The following is a 23,213-nucleotide window of genomic DNA, read 5'->3' as shown; positions in this document are numbered from 1 at the left end:
GATGAATTTGTACCCAAAACTTGTACGCACGTGCCAACGGGGTGATAACTCATTAGTCAACAACACCAGCGGCATTGAATATGCTTGACCACGCCCATAATTTAGGCATTCGACTGTCCACAGGTGCATTTTGTAACACCCTGGTAGAGAGTTTTTAAGTAGAAGAAAATGATTGGTCACTTTAATTTCAGGATCCTACCTAGCTTTCGTATATTTCGCCAAGGTGAACGCGAACGACCAACACGTGCAAATAGAGCACAAATTAATATTTGTCTCGTTTTACCCTATCTTCATATGGTCTTTCATGGAGACCGCCTTACGCACTTAGCATGACGGTCCTGCTTGAGGAAACGAATTTGCCACTTTGATGGCTTCCGCTGTATGCCAACCATCGTGGAAGTGGCAGTTCATAGGTTTCGATGTGCACTTCGGCAAAGTTACGAAACATGCCCCTATGGCACACATCTAAACACACTTGATTGAACTGAGAAACAGAGATGCTCAGAACTTTTTTGATGCCTCAAAGTCCAAGACTTCTGTATGCTACGTAGCTGTTGGTCCGTCTTATCGGTAATCTGAATCCTAACACAAGCATATTCACTGCAGAAATGTATCCAATACTTGCGTGCTATAAACGCTTTGATTGATATGTGGGATTTAACGTCCCAAAATTACCGTATGATTATGAGAGACGTTGTAGTGAAGGGCTCCGGAAATTTCGACCACCTGGGCTGCTTTAACGTGCACCCAAATCTGAGCACACGGGCCTACAACATTTCCGCTTCCATCGAAAATGCAGCCACCGCAGCCGGGATTCGATCGCGCGACCTGCGGGTCAGCAGCCGAGCACCTCAGCCACTAGACCATCGCGGTGGGGCGTGCTATAAACGCTTTAGGAAATCAAACATACATATGATAGTAATACACACTGATTTGCTTAATGTCGTAAAAGCACTCAAAACACCGAAAGCCCATAAAAATCCGGTTCACAGGTCTCTTTCATTTCTTTTATATTCAATAAATTGAGACTCAACCAACATGTCGTAGTGTGCTGTAGCCAGGGCACCGCTAGACCTAAGGGAACGTACTGGCAGACCAGCTTTCTGCGCCAGTCCACGGAAGCGCTGCGAATACATCTGTTTCGAATCCTCCACTACACTTTAAACACCTTTCAAACGAAAACTCTGGGCTTGTTCGGAGCGCTCATGAGGCAGACAAATACACAATAAAGGATCCCTGACCCCCAGTTTGGGAACTCGATATGGTTGTGTTGTTTAATAATCCTGCATTCGAGGCCACCTCTCACCGATTATTATTGGCGAACGTAGCCAGGGAGATATTTTAATTTGGCTTCAAAGTAAGGGTGTCTGCTCGTCCAAGTATTTAGGTTCAATTGACATTTTTTGTGGTTCAACGTAGACTGGGACCCCCCTTGTGACGTTGCAGGGTCAACCTTTGAGGGGCGCACACAGTACCCCATTTAGCACCCGGCTAGGACCCTCACGCTCTGTTTTCGGGCTCCTATGAACGTGATTTTGGCATCTTACGCCAGGAATGCTTTTCTTTTTCCTGAGGGAAACGCACTCAAAGTACCCACACTGTTTCACTCTTCACCGCACACGGGTTCCCTTATTGAAAACAGTCTCAGGTGCTGCTCCACTGTGGGGTGCTCGTTTCTCATGGTATTCAGGCGGGCTTTTGAAACTGATGCAAAATTGGTCAGAATAAACACCACTAATAGCAATTGAACAATGCGTTAAAACATTTACGATTGAGTTTTGGCATTGCCCGAAGCAAAGCTACAAATTACTTAAAAAACTGCAAACAATACTCTCGCTGTCAGGGTCATTTGAGCTACATGTTATAAAAACAAAACTTTAAAATTGGCCATCAGCATCATAGTAAAATTGCCGCAAGGAACACTTGCCAGGCATCACACTCATGTTTTTAATTCTTTTATATTTTACCAGCCTTTATTTCGAGGAATTTTAGTCCATTTAGGCTACCTATATCAGCATTGTTTCCAATCTTTGCATTGTTCTGGCACTCTTTTTTCTTCACATAGCCCGTGCAACAAACCCTGCATATCATTATCAAAATTTATTAGTACACTGTTATAACTTTTTATTTAATTGTGACGAATTTATATTAACAATTGTGAAGCTTTTTTTCTTGTCCCTGTGTTCTGAGTGCACTCACTGTTTAAGCAATATAGATAATTGACAGGGCCTTGGTCAGGCAGACAACGTTCTGCCTTTAGCCTTGCCATTCAACACTCACTCTGTGTCCGAAATAAGCAATCTATATTTGAAGAAGTCACAGCTTTGCCGCAAAGGCGAAGCAATCAACGTGATAGGAACAAATTAGAAGGTCACGCGCCCAATAGCAAACAGATCGAGGCGTGCCTCGCGTATCTCAAGCACAAATGACGCACAAAGCGCACTCAGAAATACACATGAAGGTGAATAAGCATCTAAGTTATTACATCGCTGTGCCTGAAAAACGTGCCCTTTTCACAAACGAAGCCTGTACGACAATTTCATTGACCTTTTTGCACTTCGTAACTACAAGAGAGACGTTCCAGTGCAAGCCGAACACCAGCCAAGACGTATTATCCTTCCAACCGAGAGAGAAAGGTGCTCGAGAGGTCATAAACTCTCCTCCTCTCCGCGGGCCAAAGTATGTGTGAGAGATGAAAGCCACCACACGCTCATTGCACCATGTTGCTGATAATGTTAAAAACACGATAGTTCTTCCCCGAAATACCCGCCAACAGCGTTAAGTGGTAGATTCAAATAGCTTGCTGTTTGAATGTTTAAGTAGCTACCCCTCGGTGGCTCAGTGATTTATGCCCCGCGTTCACGCAGCGGGAGGACCAGGTTCAAATTCGCGCGCTGGAGTCTTTTTCCTGTATTTATCTTTTCTTGCGTTTCACATATATAGATACGTATACATATACGATAAATGGCATCGACGCTGGCGCCACATCGGTGCCGACGCCGGCAGGGAAATCCAGCCGAAAATTTCTATATAATTGCTATCGCAATAGAATGAAACACAAATGCCTGTCAATTTGTGCTTACACGTGCTACTTGTGATCGCTTTTCGTGCATGCAATCAGCGCATACCCGTAACCCCCGGCACCGAGTATCTTCAAAGACTCGAAGTCACGCATCTTCGGTATGTAGGCCCAGAACGGCAGCTGTGCTGGAAGGGGTACCTGGAAACAAAATTACTTTCTAAATCCTCAGATAGGTTTATTGCAATTTAGACGAAGACAGGAGACCCACATAACGCAGACGATTGCTGAGTTTCAACTTAGTTTATTTGCACTGCAGCAAGCTTTTTTATGCTTTAAAAGCTTATTTGCATGCCATCAGCCATGCCATGCTGAATGCGCCAGTTCTTGCCCGATCAGAGAAGCTAAGCAGCATTGGGCTCGGTTAGTACTTGGGAGGGGAAACCTTACTTGCAACCTTTCTATGCGTCAAAACCTGACTGTAATAACCGATACACTGAGGAGCAAAATAGAAGATAAAACTGGAACGACAGAGGCGCGTGCAAAAGAAAAAAACAAAAAAAATACGCATGCCTTGATTGTAACAAAATACCAAAGATGTTCCACACGTATATTACCCAAGCGAACATATCTTAGATACCGACACGCCACGAGGATTTTCATATCGAAAAACGATGCCTTCAAAATAAAAAGCGGAACAAGCGCAAGACCGGAAACTTCTAACTTGTCCAGGTGAATATTAACGTGGGCATCTAAAAGAACAAGTGATCAAAAAAGACAAAAAGCACATGAGGATGACACAACACAACCTAGAGAACAGATATCAGTGTCAGCAACTAAAACCAACAACATGCTTGCAAACTCCGCGAAACCCGAGCTTTAAGAAACCAAAAGCACACCGAACCCATAAAAAGCTAGCCAGGGATGGACCGAAGTAAACCGGAACAACCCGGCATCACAGTGACAAACCACGCTTTTGAAAACAAAGTCATTTGTCTCAATTATGTCTAGGAAAACAAGCATCAAGAAGAATTAAAGACCAAAACACAGGTAAAAGAAGGAGAGAGCACAACAACACGGCATACAAAACCTTACAAAACGTCAACCTCGGCGTCCGTTAGCGTAACTTAAGGTACACTTTCACAATGATAAGCAGCTTTTCTAACAAAAAAAAACGCTTCAACAAGTTCGTATTGTTTCATTCTCCCGTGCTTTCCGCGTTTTTATCACTTCTACCTTCAGACACCCACGTTACCCTGCCGTGGTGGTCCAGTGGCTGAGGTACTCGGCTGCCGACCCGCAGGTCGCGGGGTGAATACAGGCTGTGGTGGCTGCTTTTTGATGAAGGCGAAAGTGCCTTAGGCTCATGTGCTCAGATTTGTCGGCACGTTAAAGAACTCCAGGTGTTCTGAACTTTCGGAGCCCTCTACTACAGCGTCTCTCCTAACCATGTGGTAGGTTTGAGACGTTAAACCCACAAATCAATCAGATATTCACGTTACTTATCACCTGGACCTGTTAGATATTTCACGCCCTGCGCTTGTCTGGCTTTTCAAATAAAGGGGGTGTTTTTTAAATAAAAATTATCGTGCGTCTTTGTATGTAAGGTTCCGTTGTCATGGTCTTTTATCTTGCTCTCCTGTGTACAGTTTAATACAGGCAGGTATTGGCTCAACAAAAGGCTTACTGAAGTGCAAGTAAACTCAGGTAAAAGTCAGCGCTTGTCTGTGTTCTGTGTTTCTCCAGTTTTTCTTTTTTGCAAACCAAGCTTAACTCTGTCCGAGTATATACCAACTCGCCCACGTCTTAGTTATATTGGTACCTAATATATATTATCTTCTATGTAGATGCCTAAAGCATTTGCGCAGTTCAGCTGCTACAAAGTTTTATCCTTGCGAAAAAGATATGGTACCAATGACATCAAGTCTAAAGCACTGCACGAGCTCAGGCCTCACCAGAACCTAGGTCCAGTCAGGCCGGTGGGGTGAGTCTAGCTAGGTAAAGTAGCTTTAACAGTGGCCCCAGATGAGGCTCGGGCCTGAAGCTTCGGGCTTCAGGCCTAGTGCATGTTTGAGATGCCGGGCTTGGGTTTAGCTGTGCTTTGAACTTGCCCTGTTTTTAATAAACACTAAATTGAAAAAACACTGACTTAGTTTACAGAGAAAACTGTTCTCTGACATTCATATTGTTCATTGGATCAGCCAATGCTTATTGATAAAAGACAAAAATTAAAATTGATGTCGCACTTGAGAATTGCGTGCTGTAATCTACACGCTTGAAGTCACGGGTCTTAAACTGTATTCATCGTAATTGAGGGGCCCTGCTCATTCAATATACCTTGAAACATTGTATGTTCATTGTGCGGGCCAATTTAATTGCGTTCATTTTTACCAATTAAAATGTACCTAGGCCCCAGTGGATGCCGTCGCAATAGTGACGACTCCAAATGGAAGACTATTAACAGAAAGAACTCAAATACGCCCATATTTTTGTGACTGCACTTTCTTTCGCTAAATTTTCGTTATACAGTTGGCAAAATACTTAAAACAGCCTGTATATTATACCAGTGGTGTCATGGATTAGTATATTGCTATAATAGGTTTTCCTTTCTTTTTGTTGTCTATATGTACTAATAAAAGCGCGCGTGGTTCTCGTAGCATAATGTGGTTACAACAAATGTGCTTCTGTAGCATAATGTGGTTACAACAAAACAATAAATTTTTTTTCTCTATTGAGTGATGAAGTGTACTACACTGCCATAAAGTCAAGTCTTATGTATTCCAAAGGTTGCGCATTTGCCTTTGATGTTAGAGCATGCTTTATCTTTCAATATATCGCTATGTTAACAGAGCGAACAGAGCGCTCTGTTCTTTGTGTTCTCAGTCCTATTGCGTTTTGTCCTACTCAGGGTAGTGCAATGTCGACATGTTTTTATTTTCCTTTGGTTAGTTTGTTCTTCATTTTGTTAATGAATAATTCAAACCGGACGTGTATTCTTCGAATCTTTCATGCATTCTTATTGGATCTGCAGAAAAAGTAGGTATAGGGTATCACTAACAGTCACTGCATTCAATATACCCGCTGAGGTGTTCAAACCATGAATCCATTTCTACAAAAAATTTCTGTATCTTGAAGTACAATTATAAGCAAAGCATCTTCCCTAAAAGCGTAGATATGTGCTACTCAAGACAGGTCCAGAAAAGTATGATGGGTGGCTTGTTGGTAAGACATTTACGAAAATTATAACTGTGGTAAAAACGAGGCACTACATTTTCAATCAGCTGCCGGAAAACAAACGGCATATACGCAGCGCGCTCCTACATACTCACTAAGCTCCTGTCTAAAGAGAAACAAGCAATAAAGAGTGCCCGTGACAGCCGTGCGGCGCAGAACTATTGCTTATAGGTGGTGAGAGCGGGCGCAAGAAAAAAAAAAGAGAGAGCCTCCAGCTGTGTCGCGCCAGCCTGGCGTTCGCAGCCGGCATCAGCTTACGCAGACCCGTTCAGCTTCAGCGACGGGCACGAACGCGAAAACAAAAATAAAAACGAGAGAAATGCCGCCGCCCTCATCCGCCGTGTTGCCAGCTCAGCGCCAGCCACCGGCATCACCTGATGCACACGCGTTTACCGTCACCTGCCGTGGTATTTGTGCATCGCCGTTTTGTCCCGCTGTCTTGTAATGATCATTTTTATACTAGACGATCTTCGACGCAGACATTTTCTAGTGCCTTGCGGCACACTTTATTCAAAATATCATACATATCCCTGTGTTTTAGCAAACAATGCGATGTGAAGTCCCAGTGTTCCTCATTTAATTATAAAAGACCACAAACAACTTTCCGTTTATCAGTTGTCGAGGTATGACATTGCGTAATGCACTAAATAGAAAAGTACTAGTGCAAGTGTGAGAGCTTACTGAAACACTGGCCTATGTATGTTTGTGCTCGTCTTCTAGAAAACAAGTTCAGCTGACAATTTTAGGGAAAGCAAGCACAAAAACTAACAAACGGGAGGCAGCAAGACAGAGAAAGATAAAATAGGAAATATGTTAGTTGATTATTGATTAGCGATTGCGTAACTTGAGGACGAACTTAAACATCAAGTACGAAATGCAGAAGTCCGGTGAAGAAGTCAGCAGGAAAACGTTTTTCACTGGCGTTTTCTCACTCTTTTGAATATTAGGCACAGTTCTCATATTGTACCATGGACTTGTAACAGTGAACCACGACCAAAACAAGCAATGTATTGCTGCGGAGATAATGTACCAGGTATAAAAATCCCCAATTTCTAAAGGTTGATTTGATTGATATGTGCGGATCAATGTCCCAAAACCACCATATGATTATGGTGGTTTTGGCGCTCTTTAACGTGCGCTCTTTAACACCTGGCGCTCTTTAACGTGCGCCAAAGTCTGAGCACACGGGGATACAACATTTTTACCTCCATCGAAAATGCAGCCGCAACAGGCGGGATTCGATCGCACGACCTGCGGGTCAGCAGCCGAGTACCTTAGCCATTAGACCACCATGGCGAGGCAAATTTCTAAAGAGCAACTGCGTGCAGTAAAAATAAAGATATTTAGGTTTATTCTGCATCATTTCTTGCCCCCATCTTCACGCGGAAGTTCGCGAAAGAGATGCCGAGAAGCATTATTTAATTGAAGGGAGATCTACCTCTCCGTTGCTTACTTGTGTGCGTCATATTTTACGTTGGCGCGCGTTTCGTCATTCATTTGAACAGCAGCGTGATGCTTGATTATTGATTTGTGGGGTTTAACATCCCAAAACCACCATTTGATTATGAGAGACGCCGTAGTGGAGGGCTCCGGAAATTTTGACCACCTGGGGTTCTTTAACGTGCACCCAAATCTGAGCACAGCAGCGTGATGCTGAATCAAGGTAAGAGGAGTAGCCACTACCATAAATAAGATCAGTTAAAGGCTGAAAATGAACTAAAATCACTCTATATCACATTATAATGCACATAAATTCTAAATGCGTAATTAAGTCATCGTCGAAATCCTAAAAAGCCGCTGCTGCCCTAACGTGAAGCTCGCAGCAGTTCGCATGTTCGGAATGCAAATGCTAGAGAAGGCACTCTAAAATAGCCATGCAACGTTTATGCGGGAAAGTGCATTGTCTTCAAACAGCTGAGACTACCCTACTGAAAAAACCTATATAATTCCATACAGGATCCGTATGCTACAATACAGGGGTTACAGGAGCTAATACAGGAGCTGTACAGGAACCAAATGGGGGAAGATGGGTCTTATACAGGAGCTATATGGTGGTATGTATGAGCTGAATGGGACCTGGGCAGGACATATAGGGGTATGTAAGAGCTATACAGGCATTATGGGTTTGGTATGTAGGACTCTCATCTAGCACAATATAGGAGCTAATGAGGCTGAATGGGGGCCATACATAGGACTTGATAGGGCTCAATGTCAACCTTGATAGTCAATGTAGTACATCACTAAACTTATTAGACCAAATACCTAGGCATGCATAACATTTTTGTTTTTTTTGTGTGTTTAAAGGGCTAAAATACTAAGTTTTTCAGCTCCATTAGTAGGCTGTACACAACCTCAAGAAATAACCAATTTTAATTAGTTCATATCATGAGATGCAAATATGTGCAAAAGTATAACAGATAAGTATATCAGATAATTACCAAAGAACTTTATTTCATTTGATCACCTTAGTTGTACACGTGTTATATTTGCACAAATATTGCTGTTCAATTTATGAAAAAAAAGAATATTTTAAATGTTGTATTTGTGCAATGAATAATCTTTCTATGAAAAATCTCTAACAGAAAATAGTGAGTGAGTAATTTTCTATTATATGAACATACACAAGAAGATAAAAGACAATTATTCCTTATATTCAGGAGAGATATACCAAGCCTCGCTCAAGTGCTCTGTCATTGAACCAAGGCACAAAGCACAAGGGGCCATGCAGGACTGCCAAGGAAGAAAGCGAAAGAGCTCTACGAAGCTTGGACCTCGAGGAAAAAGTGCACACGACACAGTCGAGAGGCAAGGCGTCTCTGTTATGACATAGCAATTGCGCTCTCTAGTCTAAACACACACAATGAAAGATATCGATGAAGTCTTTAATCTGTACAAGTATAAAATAATTACATACAAAGACATTAAAAAGGTTTTGCAATACTGGTATTGTTGAAAGAAAACTACATCCAATATTCAGATCAATTTTCCATGCACTGCTCAAAACGGTCGATCTGAGAGTTTGGTTGGCTTCGCACAAGCTTGCTCACTTGTGAACGGTACTTGACTGTGTTTATTCCTCAGAATCAGAATAGGAGCAAATAATTATAAAATTTCGTTTGGTGTGCTTCCATCTGAGCCTTTGAAAATGGCTTATTGTACGTCTGCATCAAAGTATCTTCACCACTGGCCAACTAAGTATTTCTAATGCTACTCCTGTCTTACAACAAAATTGATTCAAATATACAGTTTAACTTTCAACACATTACTTTAAATAGTTGAATAAGTGTTTGGGTGGCACAAGCTTGCTTGCTCGTAAAATGTACTTGGCTGTGTTTATTGCTCAAAAGCTAAATAGGAGCAAATAGTTCTCAAGATTTTGTTTCGTGTGCTTTCATCTGAACCTTTGAAAACTTCTTGTTGTACGCATTCATATATCACATCATTCCAACTCAACAGCTAATGGTCACGATACTCATGTCTTGCAAACAAGAGTTGCTCAAGTTGTTGTTTTGAGCTTCCATGCATTACTTGAAAAGGTTGGCAAGAGTGTTTAGTGGCACAAGTTTTCCTCTTCGTGATACTTGGCTGGGCTATCACTGAGAAGGTGTACATTAGCAAATATTTCTCCACGATTTGTTTTGTGCGCTTTTGACTGAACCTTTCAAACGGCTTGTTGTATGCTTGCATGTATAGCATCATCCCCATTGGTCAGCTATTTGTAACAGTACTCTTGTCTTGCAAATAAAAGGGGCTCAATTTTTCATTTTGAGTTTCCATGTATTGCTTAAAATGTTTCATGAGAGTGTTTTTGTGACACAAGAATGCTTGTCTGCGATACTTGGCTGTGTTTATCACTCAGAAAGTGGACAAGAGAAAATAATTCTTCATGCTTTATTTTGTGCGCTTCCATCTGAACCTTTCAAAACGTCTTGTTATATGCTTGCATGTACAGCATCATGCCGATTGGACAGCTATTTGCAACGGTACTCATGTCTTGCAAACAAAAGGGGCTCAATTTTTTATTTTGAGTTTCCACGTATTGCTTTAAATGGTTGACGAGAATGTTATTGTGGCACAAGAATTCTTGTCTGTGATACTTGGCAGTGTTTATCACTCAGAAGGTGGACAAGAGGAAATAATTCTCCACGCTTTGTTTAGTGCGCTTCTATCTGAAACTTTCAAAACGGCTTGTTGTATGCTTGCATGTACAGCATCATGCCGATTGGCCAGCTATTTGCAACGGTACTCATGTCTTGCAAACAAAATGGGCTCAATTTTTCATTTTGAGTTTCCACGTATTGTTTTAAATGGTTCATGAGAGTGTTTTTGTGGCACAAGAATGCTTGTCTGTGATACTTGGCGGTGTTTATCACTCACAAGGTGGACACGAGGAAATAATTCTCCACGCTTTTGTTTTGTGCGCTTCTATCTGAACCTTTCAAAACGGCTTGTTGTATGCTTGCATATACAGCATCATGCCGATTGGACAGCTATTTGCAACGGTACTCATGTCTTCGAAACAAAAGGGGCTCAATTTTTCATTTCGAGTTTCCATGTATTGCTTTAAATGGTTGATGAGAATGTTATTGTGGCCCAAGAATTCTTGTCTGTGATAGTTGGCAGTGTTTATCACTCAGAAGGTGGACAAGAGGAAATAATTCTCCATGCTTTGTTTTGTGCGCTTCTATCTGAACCTTTCAAAACGGCTTGTTGTATGCTTGCATGTACAGCATCATGCCGATTGGACAGCTATTTGCAACGGTACTCATGTCTTGCAAATAAAATGGGCTCAATTTTTCATTTTGAGTTTCCAGGTATTGCTTAAAATGGTTCATGAGAGTGTTTTTGTGGCACAAGAATGCTTGTCTGTGATAGTTGGCTGTGTTTATCACTCAGAAGGTGGACAAGAAGAAATAATTCTCCACGTTTTGTTTTGTGCGCTTCCATCTGAACCTTTCAAAACGTCTTGTTATATGCTTGCATGTACAGCATCATGCCCATTGGACAGCTATTCGCAATGGTACTCATGTCTTGCAAACAAAAGGGGCTCAATTTTTCATTTTGAGTTTCCAGGTATTGCTTGAAATGGTTCATGAGAGTGTTTTTGTGGCACAAGAATGCTTGTCTGTGATACTTGGCTGTGTTTATCACTCAGAAGGTGGACAAGAGGAAATAATTCTCCACGCTTTGTTTTGTGCACTTCCATCTGAACCTTTCGAAACGTCTTGTTATATGCTTGCATGTACAGCATCATGCCCATCGGACAGCTATTCGCAATGGTACTCCTGTCTTGCAAACAAAGGGGGCTCAATTTTTCATTTTGAGTTTCCATGTATTGCTTGAAATGGTTCATGAGAGTGTTTTTGAGGCACAGGAATGCTCGTCTGTGATACTTGGCTGTGTTTATCACTCAGAATGTGGACAAGAGGAAATAATTCTCCACGCTTTGTTTTGTGCGCTTCCATCTGAACCTTTCGAAACGTCTTGTTATATGCTTGCATGTACAGCATCATGCCCATCAGACAGCTATTCGCAATGATACTCCTGGCTTGCAAACAAAAGGGGCTCAATTTTTCATTTTGAGTTTCCACGTATTGCGTGAAATGGTTCATGAGAGTGTTTTTGTGGCACAAGAATGCTCGTCTGTGATACTTGGCTGTGTTTATCACTCAGAAGGTGGACAAGAGGAAATAATTCTCCACACTTTGTTTTGTGTGCTTCTATCTGAACCCTTGAAAACAGCTTGTTTTACGGATTCATGTACCGCATCATCCCAACTGAACAGCTAATGGTCACGGTACTTATGTCTTGCAAAGAAGAGTGGCTCAAGTTGTTGTTTTGAGCTTCCACTCATTGCTTAAAATAGTTGACAAGAGTGTTAAGTGGCACAAACTTTCTTGTTCCTGACGCATGGCCGTGCTATCACAGAGAAGGTGCACAATAGCAAATAATGCTCCACGCTTTGCTTTGTGCACAAGATGCTCATGTGCTGTGACATGAGTATCGTTACAAATAGCTGTCCAATGGGGATGATGCTGTACACGTAAGCGTGCAACAAGCCATTTTCAATGGTTCAGATGGAAGTGCACAAAACATAGCGTGGAGAATCATATGCTATTGTGCGCCTTCTGTGTGATAGCCCAGCCAAGTATCAGGAGGAAGAAAGCTTGTGCCACCAAACACACTCATAAACCACTCAAAGCAATGCATGGAAGCTCAAAACAACGACTTGAGCCACTTTTTTTTTGCAAGACATGAGTATTTTGACCATTAGCTCTTCAGTTCGAATGATGTGGTGCACGAATTTGCATTGTTTGAAATATGTTATCTGAGTAATTGTGTGACACAAACTTGCGCATTTTCTGCTTGCCTGTTTTGAGTTTTTTTTAAAGACCTAGAAAACGTCATTTGAAGACATCTCTCTAATTTTATTGAGGGACGTAATCTTGCAGTGCCATGCAAGCATGGTTTGAAGAAAACGTTGGTGTAGTGTAACTGCAGAGAGAATTCATTCTTCAAAGAATTGAAGAGAAGTGTCTAGTGTTAGCCCTCTTTATTTACTTTAAGGAAGTATTACACTCATAAAACAAAACCAAGAAATACTTTGTGTCAAGCTTGAATTTTCGTAATATGATGGCAATTGAGTCTTATAACTTGTGAATTCTTATGCGTCACTTTGACATCAGCATGTTAATATTGATTAGCACTCATGAGAAACACTGGATCCTACGCCAGCTAGGAGTCACATAGAGAAGCATACTGGTTTGTTTCTTGTTTAACTTTTTATTAACAAGACTGTTAGTATATATTACTCATTTTGTTTTGCACACTTATGCATGGGTGTCAGTAAGGGGAAAAATTGGAGTAGTTGTCCCCCTCAAGCCTCACTAGCACTTGCACCCACCCAAGCTATGGCAGTGCTTTCGCCCTACACCAGCCATTTTCACCCCTCAAAAGAGAATCCTGCCTTTAACCATGCACTTATGGCACCGATAATACAGTTGTGTGAGCGAGCTGATCTCAAGGCGTGTGCTCCTCGCTCATGCGGCTTCGCTGTCTGCGTTGGAGGCGTAACCGATAGATCGAAGACGAGAGAGTAAGCGCGGAGTCTGTAGATATCAAGAGCGACTACAGCCTCGTGTGCTTCCTCAGTCACACAGGCTGTCTCCCCACTCCTCGCTTCCATTCCTTATGGATGAAGTTTGTGCGCATGCAGTGTGGCAGGCTTCGATTGTCCTAAAGTGGCTGTAGGCGTTCCGCTTAGTTCGCGGCTCCTTGAATGCACATAGTGGTGTGCGTGAAGCTTGAGCACTGGCAGTTTTAGTGGCAACATGTAGCGAATTAATGTTATGTTTCTACAACTGCGGAGTGCATGCGGCTGCAGTTTGCATTGCTTCAACAAGAAGTTGCGCGTTGAATGTGCGTTAAGTAATATCGTAATCTTCGTAGAATTTTCGGTTAGTAAAAATGGAGCGTGACTGAAAAAAGTGCACTAGAAATTGTCGTGGCTAATACGAGAGGGATCACTTTTTGGCCACGGGGTGAAGCATGCGCTATGACAGGAATCAGTGACTTGCAGCTCTAGAAACATAAAAAATTTGCTAGCCATGTAAAATTCTAGGAGTTTGGTTAACATAAAAGTTGCTGAGGGATGTGCAGGCCAGTCTCGTGCGTTAAGCTGTCTCACGTTTTAATTGTTCTTCCTACTAGCACCACTTTAAAGAAGCTCCACCTTATTCAAAACAGAGCTTTACGCATAATTTACAACTTAGCCAAAGATAATTCTCCACAGCTCAGCTGTTTTTAGACTATTACTTACGCTGAATTCTGGCATATGCATATACAAGATAAAGAATATATTAATGCTTACAGATACAGTAAGGTCAGCTGAATACTCATCTATGTAACACTTACGGTTCGTGAAAAAATTCTAAACAACACCACACACTAATTACAGGGCCCATACGAGAATATCTCTACCATTACTCTGTGTATTGAACAAAAAATAGTCAACATCTCGCAGATCTGCGCTTTATGCTTTCGTCGTTAATCTAGATTAACACGGACGAATTTTATTTTTTATGTGTTTTTTTTTTCTGTTGGTCTCCTCGAAGTTGGGTGTACTGGTCGCGTTCTTTTGGCGATTATGTATGCTTATGTACGCCAGTTAACGTATGCCGTCACGGCATGCTGCTGAACAATAATCAGCTGGGAAGCTTAGTGAAGTTCAAAAAAGCTTTTTTTTTTCCACATGCTCTCCGCTGAAGGTAGGTCCAGTTTGTTACTGCGTCAATGAGAATCAACGGGATCATCGCAGAATGCTTAACTGCCATTTGCATTTTTGCGCGACCGGATGTTTACGAGCTATAAGTCAACACCACCTGACAGCCGCACTACGGAAGCCAAAATACAAATTTTTGGTAGCGTGAAAAAAAAATCTATTGAGACCAATCAAACTTACTACATGCTTTTTTATGCGCGCAAAAAAACGTGAGTTTATGAATTTGAAATTTTGTCAATGAGTTTTCTCTTTCTCGCCAGCTTCGAGTTTTTTTTTTTCATTGTAACTGCGGGAGAGTCAGTTAACGACAAGCGGCCAAGATAAGCCCATTTCGGAGTGATTCGTCGTCAATATGGCGCTTGCAGGTTGTGCGAAGGGGTTTGTTGCTTGTCTTGTGCTACCGGATTTAAACGTTTCCTGTGTGCAGCCTCTATGCCTCTTCGAACTGTGCGGCAGGTGTGAAACAGATGTGGTTCGGTAAAACCGTGAAAAGTTATTTGAAATGCGGGGTGCAGCAAAAGTCACGTTCGTCATTTGCGGAGACGGTTACCGCGCCGTTGTGGACAACCTCGAGAAGTGCTTCATATCGCTGAGCGTTGCCGATATGGCAAAAAAAGGCCATTATCGGCAAAGTGAGCCGGGTAGAGACATCAAGAAGAGCTGCTATTACAGGGATGTCCACCTTCTTTGAGGTGAGTGTCATTTTATTTTCCATGACGTTTTCGCTGGCGTGCGTTTAGGCGAACAAAGGCGAACAAATTTTATCCGTGTGTTGTGTATGTTGGCATGCTGCACCTGATACCGCGCGCTCGTGTCCCGTGGGATCTTTCGATCGCAATCATGACCGATCTGGATCAAATGTGCGGCTGCACAGTGACCTAAGTTGTAGCTGGCACTGTTGATCGCGATCAAAAACCGCATTCGGGTCGGCCCTGATGGGGCTGGAAATGTCCGGTGTGACACTGGTAGAGTTATTATTATATGAACAAGTTTACGTCGCTATTCCTGATGGCAAACCTGCACTACATTGCATTTATTTATTGTTCGCATGTAATAGTCACACATTCTACGTTTTCATTTGTGTGGTTATTTATAGTAGCCTGCTCTTCAACTTCATGTGTTCTCTGATTAAACTATTTTTACTGACCTCGTGCAGATGGAGAAAAAAACGACTCGCCGTGCAACACAATCTTTTCTACCACAGTGACTGTGAAAAGAACGTCAGAACTTGGAAGGTAAATGTGGTTTAATAGTAAAACTTATTTTAACAACATATACAAAATGCTAACTTCCAATGTCCTGGTTGCTTTCACAAGCCGCACGTCTATACAATAGTCGCTCATTCATGTACATTTGTGCTACTTGGCTAGGCAAGGGTCACTCATTCTATGTTGCAATTTTTTTTCAAGTTCTGTTCGGTCGTGAAGTAGTAACCAGGGCGAAAATGAAGACTGCTTAATTTGAAACGTTTAGGTACATATACCAGCTACATCTGTACATATTTGCCATTTTGATTCAGACATTTGACAGTGTGTAGCATCAACTCATTAATTTATTTATTCACAATACTGCAGCCTAGCATAGCCCAAGCTGCAGTGGAATTACAAGAAAGGAGAATGGTACAGAAATAATTAGTAACAATACTGGCACCACACGTAAATACGTCAGTTTTGCCGGGATGATTCTTACAAAGAAAAAGAACAGCACTAATAGTTAGCAACCACACTTTTGACTTCGTAATGTAAGAGTCTCAGTGATTTAGTATTCAGCACAACAAATGTTGATCAAGGGCTTCATCAGAACTGTCTGCCTTGCAACTTCCTTTACTCTCCGCCTAGAAGTTCAGTAAGCGAGTCTGCATCAAGCAGCAGAGCGAAGAACAGGACTGGGTGAAAGCACAGGCCTCCTAGCCAGCATTTCATGTTAGCAAAAATATGGCAATCAGAGATAGCTAAGTTGAGGCTGTATGGTGTTTGGCGACTGAACTTCCCGCTACTTCCTCTGTGGCCCCTTGTTGTCATGAAAAAAAAAGACAGTGTCTTATGTCTCTCTTTGCTTATTCTTAATTGCGCTCTGTAGACATTTGAGAGTTAGACCTACAATACTGCAGTGAGGGTCATGCCATGTCCCATGAATAAGTGAGGCATAAACTTGCAAAGGCTCATGGGATTCATGCCATCTGCACCAGCTACCATTTCAATGGCTCTCTGCGTGCTGCATCACTCCTTGAGATTTGGCGTTTAACCGTGTCACTCGCTTTCTTCATGGTAACCCGACGCATATGCTGCAAATTTCTAGCACACAATAGCATGGCCGCACCTACGACTGACCACAAAAGAGAAGCATGTGCTGTGATTGCTAAATAATATTTTCATTTGAAGTGGCAAACAACCGAATGTATGTGCTATCACAATTATGTGTTTTCTTTTAAGTGGCGTGGCCTTGGTTGTCACGTCTTTCAACTAATTTTACACTTGCATAATAATGCACATCACCGACTAATGTGCTTATTTTTGCGTGTTTGCCTCAGTGAGGGCGCTCAGCTGTTTTTGCATTTGCAATTGAAACACTCTGTCGCTGTCTCAGATTGTTGGATATACAGTATCTTGTATCAACGTTCACCATGTGCAATGAGTATCATATGTTACTAAAACTACGTGTTCAGCGGTGACGGCCTGGTAAAATGTTCAAATGTTCATGAATGACATCGACTTTTATTTAGTAAAGTCGAGCTTCTTAGGCGTTTCGGCATTGCATCGTTTTTGTGAACAAGCTGGTATAGGCGATGCTCACCTCACAGTCAGGCACCGTGTTTGTTAAGCCTTGTTACCTGTCCTGCTCGCATGTGCACCAGATCAGGTATGAATAAATTTACTACGTATTGAATGCTTGGAGGAACAGTTGAAATCACTAGCAACACATTGTATACCTGTTCTATATATAGAATAGTGGAGCGCCCTTTCTTGTCTACATAGCATTACTGACACATCATTTTTTCCAACTGGTACGAAGTCGTCGCCTTCTTAACCACTACTAATTGTGTATACATCACTGCAATTGGTGCCGTGGATTCCACGGTGTCACCCCTGGCATGATATTGTGCGGCTGTTGGCTGCTCTGTCTTGCTGTTTTCTGTATCAGGCTCAGAGCTGGCTGCACGTTGCATAGCGGCCGTGCATTTTAAAACAAATGCCGTATGCTTGTCGTAGCTGTGTAGATAGTGATTGTGGTTGTGCTGACGAAAACTACACATCCAAACGACTTTTGTACTTCAGTTTTGGCGCCTTAGATTCTCTTTCGACGTGCCAATATGTTGATGGCACGTAGTCAACCTGCCATGGATCTTTGCTTGGAGCGCCTGTACATAAATACCGAATGTGTCAAACGAAACCATCCATGCAGGATTGTCGATAAATATTACTCACCTTACGGTAGACATATACCACTCACCATGTCTCTCCACAAAATTTCCTTCAATTTTCTATCTTTGTTCCAAAGGAATCTGAACATTTTTTCCTGTTTGGCACTATTTTCGACAGCTGCACAGCCGACTATGATTGTGCAAATGACTAGATTTCAACACAATTGAAAGAAAATTCCTGTCTACGTCTCCAAAAGCGTGGCCAGCGAAACAGCGTGTCACGAATATCTTTAACTAGGAGCCGATGCAGATGGCAAATCTCATGAGTCTTGGTGGGTTTAAGCCTCACCTATTTTATCAAGGAAACACCACCATTTATCTCCCCAAACACAGCAGCCATGCACTTTTTCTTGGAGAAGGTTCACTTGAATTTCTTTGCGCTCATCGGAATGCTTCTGTTTGTATTGCACCTTCAGTTCTGGAGTACATCATGGTAGTGCCAGAGAAATGTCAAAATGGCACCCGTTTATCGTTTTGTTTTCATGACCAGTCAGCATTTTAGGAACTGACTGCACGCAGTTTGCAGCACTAGAGTCTCACTCGGTGTCCAACCATGGTATACCATCTGTGCTGTATTGAGCTGACTGCAATATTTTGGGAAATGAATTACTCAGCCCAAAAATTCTGACCCCATGATTTTACCGAATTATCTGATCCGTTCAGTCAACAAAATCATAGTTTTACACTTGCTTCATTCCCAGTCAGTTTGCATTGTAAATATTGTACATCATGCTTCTAATTTCCTACACTATTGCATTGCCTTGCTGTCATGTATTGAAAGTGGTGCTGTACACATTGCTCAATATTCGATGAATTTCAGCTGCACTGCACTGCTCAGCACCCTGAAATTGAATTCTAGCACGCATTTCACACTTATCCGAGGCATGCTTACATGGGTTTTGCGTCAAGAACTGAAAGCTGTGACGTCATAAGATAGACAGGCACACTAAAGAAATCGTACAACACATATGCGTTGCATCATGAAATTTTAATTGCTTTTTATTCGGAGGCCAGTTGGAGTTTGAAAAATATAGGCATTGTATTTTATGAGCTGAAATGTATCTCCGTAGTGTCAACATGCCAAAGCAAGCTTCTCAAGTTATACTCATGCTGACTCCATGTTTGTTACGTTCATGAAGCAGGTAATTTTGTAATGATTTGCATAAATTCATGTGGCTAAATCACTGCATAAACATCAGTCTGCAAATATGATGTGCAATTATTGCATAGTTATAAATTAAGGAGCACATGCAGCTGTTGCGGTCAGCAACACAGCAGACAGTATGATATTCAAGTGAATATTCATGGCTTACTGCAACTCTAGTCTTGAGGTACGTGTAACTGGAAAGTACAGACTTTGTAGTATGTTGTGTTTATCGAAAAATTCTCAGCAAGTGCTCCTGGAGAGTGAATGATAATTCGATAAGGTTTGAAGAGTAGGCTCTTGCTCAGTCATCGGTCAATATTTACCGTGGAAGTGGAAGAATCACTGAGAATAAAAAATGCACATCTGTGCATCTACTTAAGCACATTCTTGAATGCCCACGCATCCACGGCTTTATTTCGCGTTAACTCGGCAAATGAAAACAGTGAAGATGGTGGTAGAGGAGAAGAGGCTACTTATTTAGCACCTCTATTTAGCAAGAAAGTAGGGAGGTGCTTGCTCTGTTAGGAGTGCTTACTCTAGATTTTACAGCATTTAGAGCGCCTCTACTGAGTGGTAATATTTTGGGTTTTATATACACTCCCAAGACCCCCCCCCCACCCCTCCGAAAAAAAAAGTCGCAGAAGGCAGCGATTCAAGAAAGAAAAAGAACCCTGTAGGATGGCTCTGGCAATTAGAAAGTTGTTTGATTGAGCCTCCTCCAGAAAGAGAAAATTTTTACAATGGAACAAGTGGATTGAGCAACAAATAGAGGCTTTGGAGGAAAGGAATGGCAGACTTCAGAACCCCTCTCAGCCATAGGTCGGCAAACTCCCTCACAAGCCGAGTCACTCAAACTCGGATTGGGCAATAAATGAGAATCTGAATGAGCCATATGTGCAAATACATTTTGCGATTGAGTGAGCTTCACATTTTTTTTGGTCGGCCTGTGCTTTCAACACACCTTCGACAATTTAAAGATAGAATTTTCGGTGAGCCTGTAGTTCGCGCTCTCTTCTTTTTCATTCATCTATAGTTAACACTGGCCCATCTTCCCTATGTAGGTATGGCCTTTTGTATCAACAAAATTTTTGGTGTGTTTACGAAACAAATGTGAGTCCAGCTTCTTGTCCCCTCTCGATGTTTTTCAGCATGACATTATATCTCGCCTAGTACCTAGTCTATTGGTGGCCATAATGCATTTATGTTGTATCTGTTTATCACTCTCTTTAGCCCCTGAGCTATGTTGTGAATGTAGGTACTACCCACGACACACCCTTTACATGCTACGCTTCTCGCTTATTATGTTCACAGAAGTCCAACATAAATCTCTACCAACAAGCTCAGCTGTTCATTACTCTAAGTTGCAAATTTCTATAATGTAGTGAACATTCTTTTTCATGATTTCTTAATGCCTATTATCTGTCACCCCTTAGGTTTCAGTGATATCCTCCAGGTCAGGCACCTTCGGCAGAAACACTGCAGCTGCTGCTACCACCACCACGACCTATATTTCTCTTCAGCCATTGCTGCATCACAACCAGTATTACAACTTCTGAGCCGCTACCACAGTCCTTCCCAATGATGCCTCACCTTGACAGGGCTTCACATGCTTCAAGAAGAAGCTGTCAAACAAGTGTGTACTGTTAAGAAATTTAGCTTTCAATAGCAATGATGTTTTCAATGGGCAGAATAATTGACAAGTCTGCCAACTTCATGCTTCTTGAACAGGGTTGAAACTACGTGTGTCTGTCAGTGTAGGGAACCAAGTTTATGTGAATTTCAAAGTAGCTTATTTTTATTTTATTTTACAATATTGCAGACCCCTTCTCGGGCCAATGCAGGAATGGGTTGAACTTGAATACACAAAAATGTGAGGAAAATAAATCGAACTTATGTACAAAGCAAGTAAGAGCAAGAAATATGCACATTGTATAGTATACAGGTGTTCACATAAGTTCTGAATTCTGTTCATAAATTTGACAGAAGAGCAGTTCACAATATCAGCGGGCAGCATAATCCCTTGCTACAGAACTAAATAATATTTGTAAGGGTTATGTTATTAATTTTGTGTATGAAGGAAGCAGGGTAAGCAAACGTTAGAAGAAAGTACTTTTTCATTGTTTACTAGATATGAAAGCAGATTCTTTTTCTACAATTTTCGTGTACCGTGCAATCCTGAACGAGTGCTCCCACTATGATGAAGGTGACGAGAATTGGAGAGGGGGGGGTTCTTGCTTGGTCTTGCATCAAAAAATCAAGATTATGATGAAAAAGTCGCATGTGCCTCCAACGAAACTGATACACTTTAATAAATATGCATGAATTCACTATGATTCTGCAACCTCGTTGCGCTTCTAAATAAAGGAAGTGAAGGAAACTACAGAAATGGCAAAAAGGCGGGGGGGGGGGGGAGTGCTTGCTCAGTTGTTCGTACATGTTTTAAATATCTTGAAAGAGAGAGGATGGAACTTGCTTATGTGGGGGCGCTTGCTTGAGATATTACAGTATTGTCCTCATCCTGCGTATCTTTTTTTAATCAACTGAAAAAAGCGACCTGAAAGCAAATGGCCCTTTTATATATGGTATATTTGTAGCTTATTTTCTTTCTAAATTGACGAAAAGCATGAAGTTTAGCATTTTTTAGCAAAAAGAAAAGGCTGTCCAACTAGTGTTGTTTAAGCATTTACCGAAGTCAGACACAATGAAATAGATAATGTGGCACAGTAAAAAAAATAAGTCAGCACAGAAAAAAAATGTGCAATTTTTATTGCATAAGTAGAACTCCATCTTCTCGAAATGGCATTTTTTGTTATGTCAGTATGATAATTTTAAAATGACAAAAGATGTCATGCTGATTGTTTGTGCACGTACTCAAGCAACACATGGTGGTGTACTGAACTGAACTTGATCCTTTAGAATAACTTTCATTTGATCTTAAAGAAAGTGTGCAAAATGTCCAAAATCATGTACAGGAGCAAAAAATGCAATTTTTTAAGTAAAGTAAACCATACTTTGGTTCGGTCAATAGAACGCAAGGCTCTGAACAAATTAGTATAAACTTCTGGTTGCTATCATTACATGCTCAAAAATGATTACAATAGGGTAAAAAATACGTGGAAGTCTGGGACTTGCCGGTCTTCTCTAATCAACACAGTGCTCTGAAGTAAGGCAGTGTTTACATACACCCGCAGAGCTGTCATATTCAATAATGGCAAAGTAGATACATAGAGCAGAAAAGTTATTCTCGCTACCCCTTAATTGGAGGCAGTGACCGGGTAGACTTCAATGGCTGACTTAACATCCCCCAAAATGCACTGCTAAAGCTTGAACAGTTTAACATCAGGCCCTTTTAGCAGGGGTGCAGCAGCTGTGCCAATCGCGCCCATTTGATACAATGCCCGATTGTTGCGCCGAGCTGGGCCAAACCCGTGAAATTGTTAAAATTTCACCACGCTGCGCCAAAATGCCCAGCCAGCCTCAATTTTTTTTTCAGGTGTACTAATTGCGGTGAGCAGTGCAGGCCATGTCGGCCACCTGCAGCTTTGCACCATCACTAAAAGCGCGCAAACCCGAAGTAAACTGCCTAGAATATACCTAAAATAATCTAGCCACCCACCCTATGCTCGTGAGACGTGATCGACCTGATAAAGTTACAACACTGCATGTCTATCGGTCCGCTGACCACAACAGATACGTATCGGCGGGATGGCAGAACTTTAAAACAAAAATGTGTTGCACCAACCCCTCGCGGAAAATGTAAGTTCTCTTGCCAGAAACGCGGATATGGCTTAATAAGGCTTCGACGTGCTGTAAATGCCGGTGTTGATTACCTTAGCAGTGGCAAATAACAAATTTTGGCTGGAAGCTGCGTCCTTGCCACGGTCTTGGCGATAGATATCTAGTACCGTCGCCGGGGCAACGGGCGTGCGCCGTTGTTACTTTATCTGGTCAAACTCGTCTTGCAAGGTAGCCGAAGTGGCACATAGCGCCATGCTGAAAAGGGTGGGTGGGAGGGGGGTGGTGAGCGGTAAGAAAATTTGTTGACTTTCGTTCTAAAGCTGCTTGAGTCACCTTTGCAGCACTAGACCGGTGCCTGCGAAAAAGCGTGTTG

At 41.9% G+C, this 23,213-nt stretch overlaps 1 long non-coding RNA gene across 1 annotated transcript; it reads left to right on the top strand.

The window, feature by feature from the left end:
* The first annotated feature begins 14,880 nt into the window (after positions 1–14,880).
* LOC142767130 (uncharacterized) lies at positions 14,881–20,707 on the top strand. Its single transcript, XR_012884772.1, has 3 exons — positions 14,881–15,226; positions 15,691–15,769; positions 20,536–20,707. It is a non-coding gene; the product is annotated as an uncharacterized LOC142767130 (long non-coding RNA).
* Positions 20,708–23,213: the final 2,506 nt, after the last annotated feature.

Source organism: Rhipicephalus microplus, chromosome 7 (assembly GCF_043290135.1).
Source record: "Rhipicephalus microplus isolate Deutch F79 chromosome 7, USDA_Rmic, whole genome shotgun sequence".
Classification (NCBI taxonomy): domain Eukaryota; kingdom Metazoa; phylum Arthropoda; class Arachnida; order Ixodida; family Ixodidae; genus Rhipicephalus; species Rhipicephalus microplus.
This window is presented reverse-complemented; position numbering and strand designations above follow the sequence as displayed.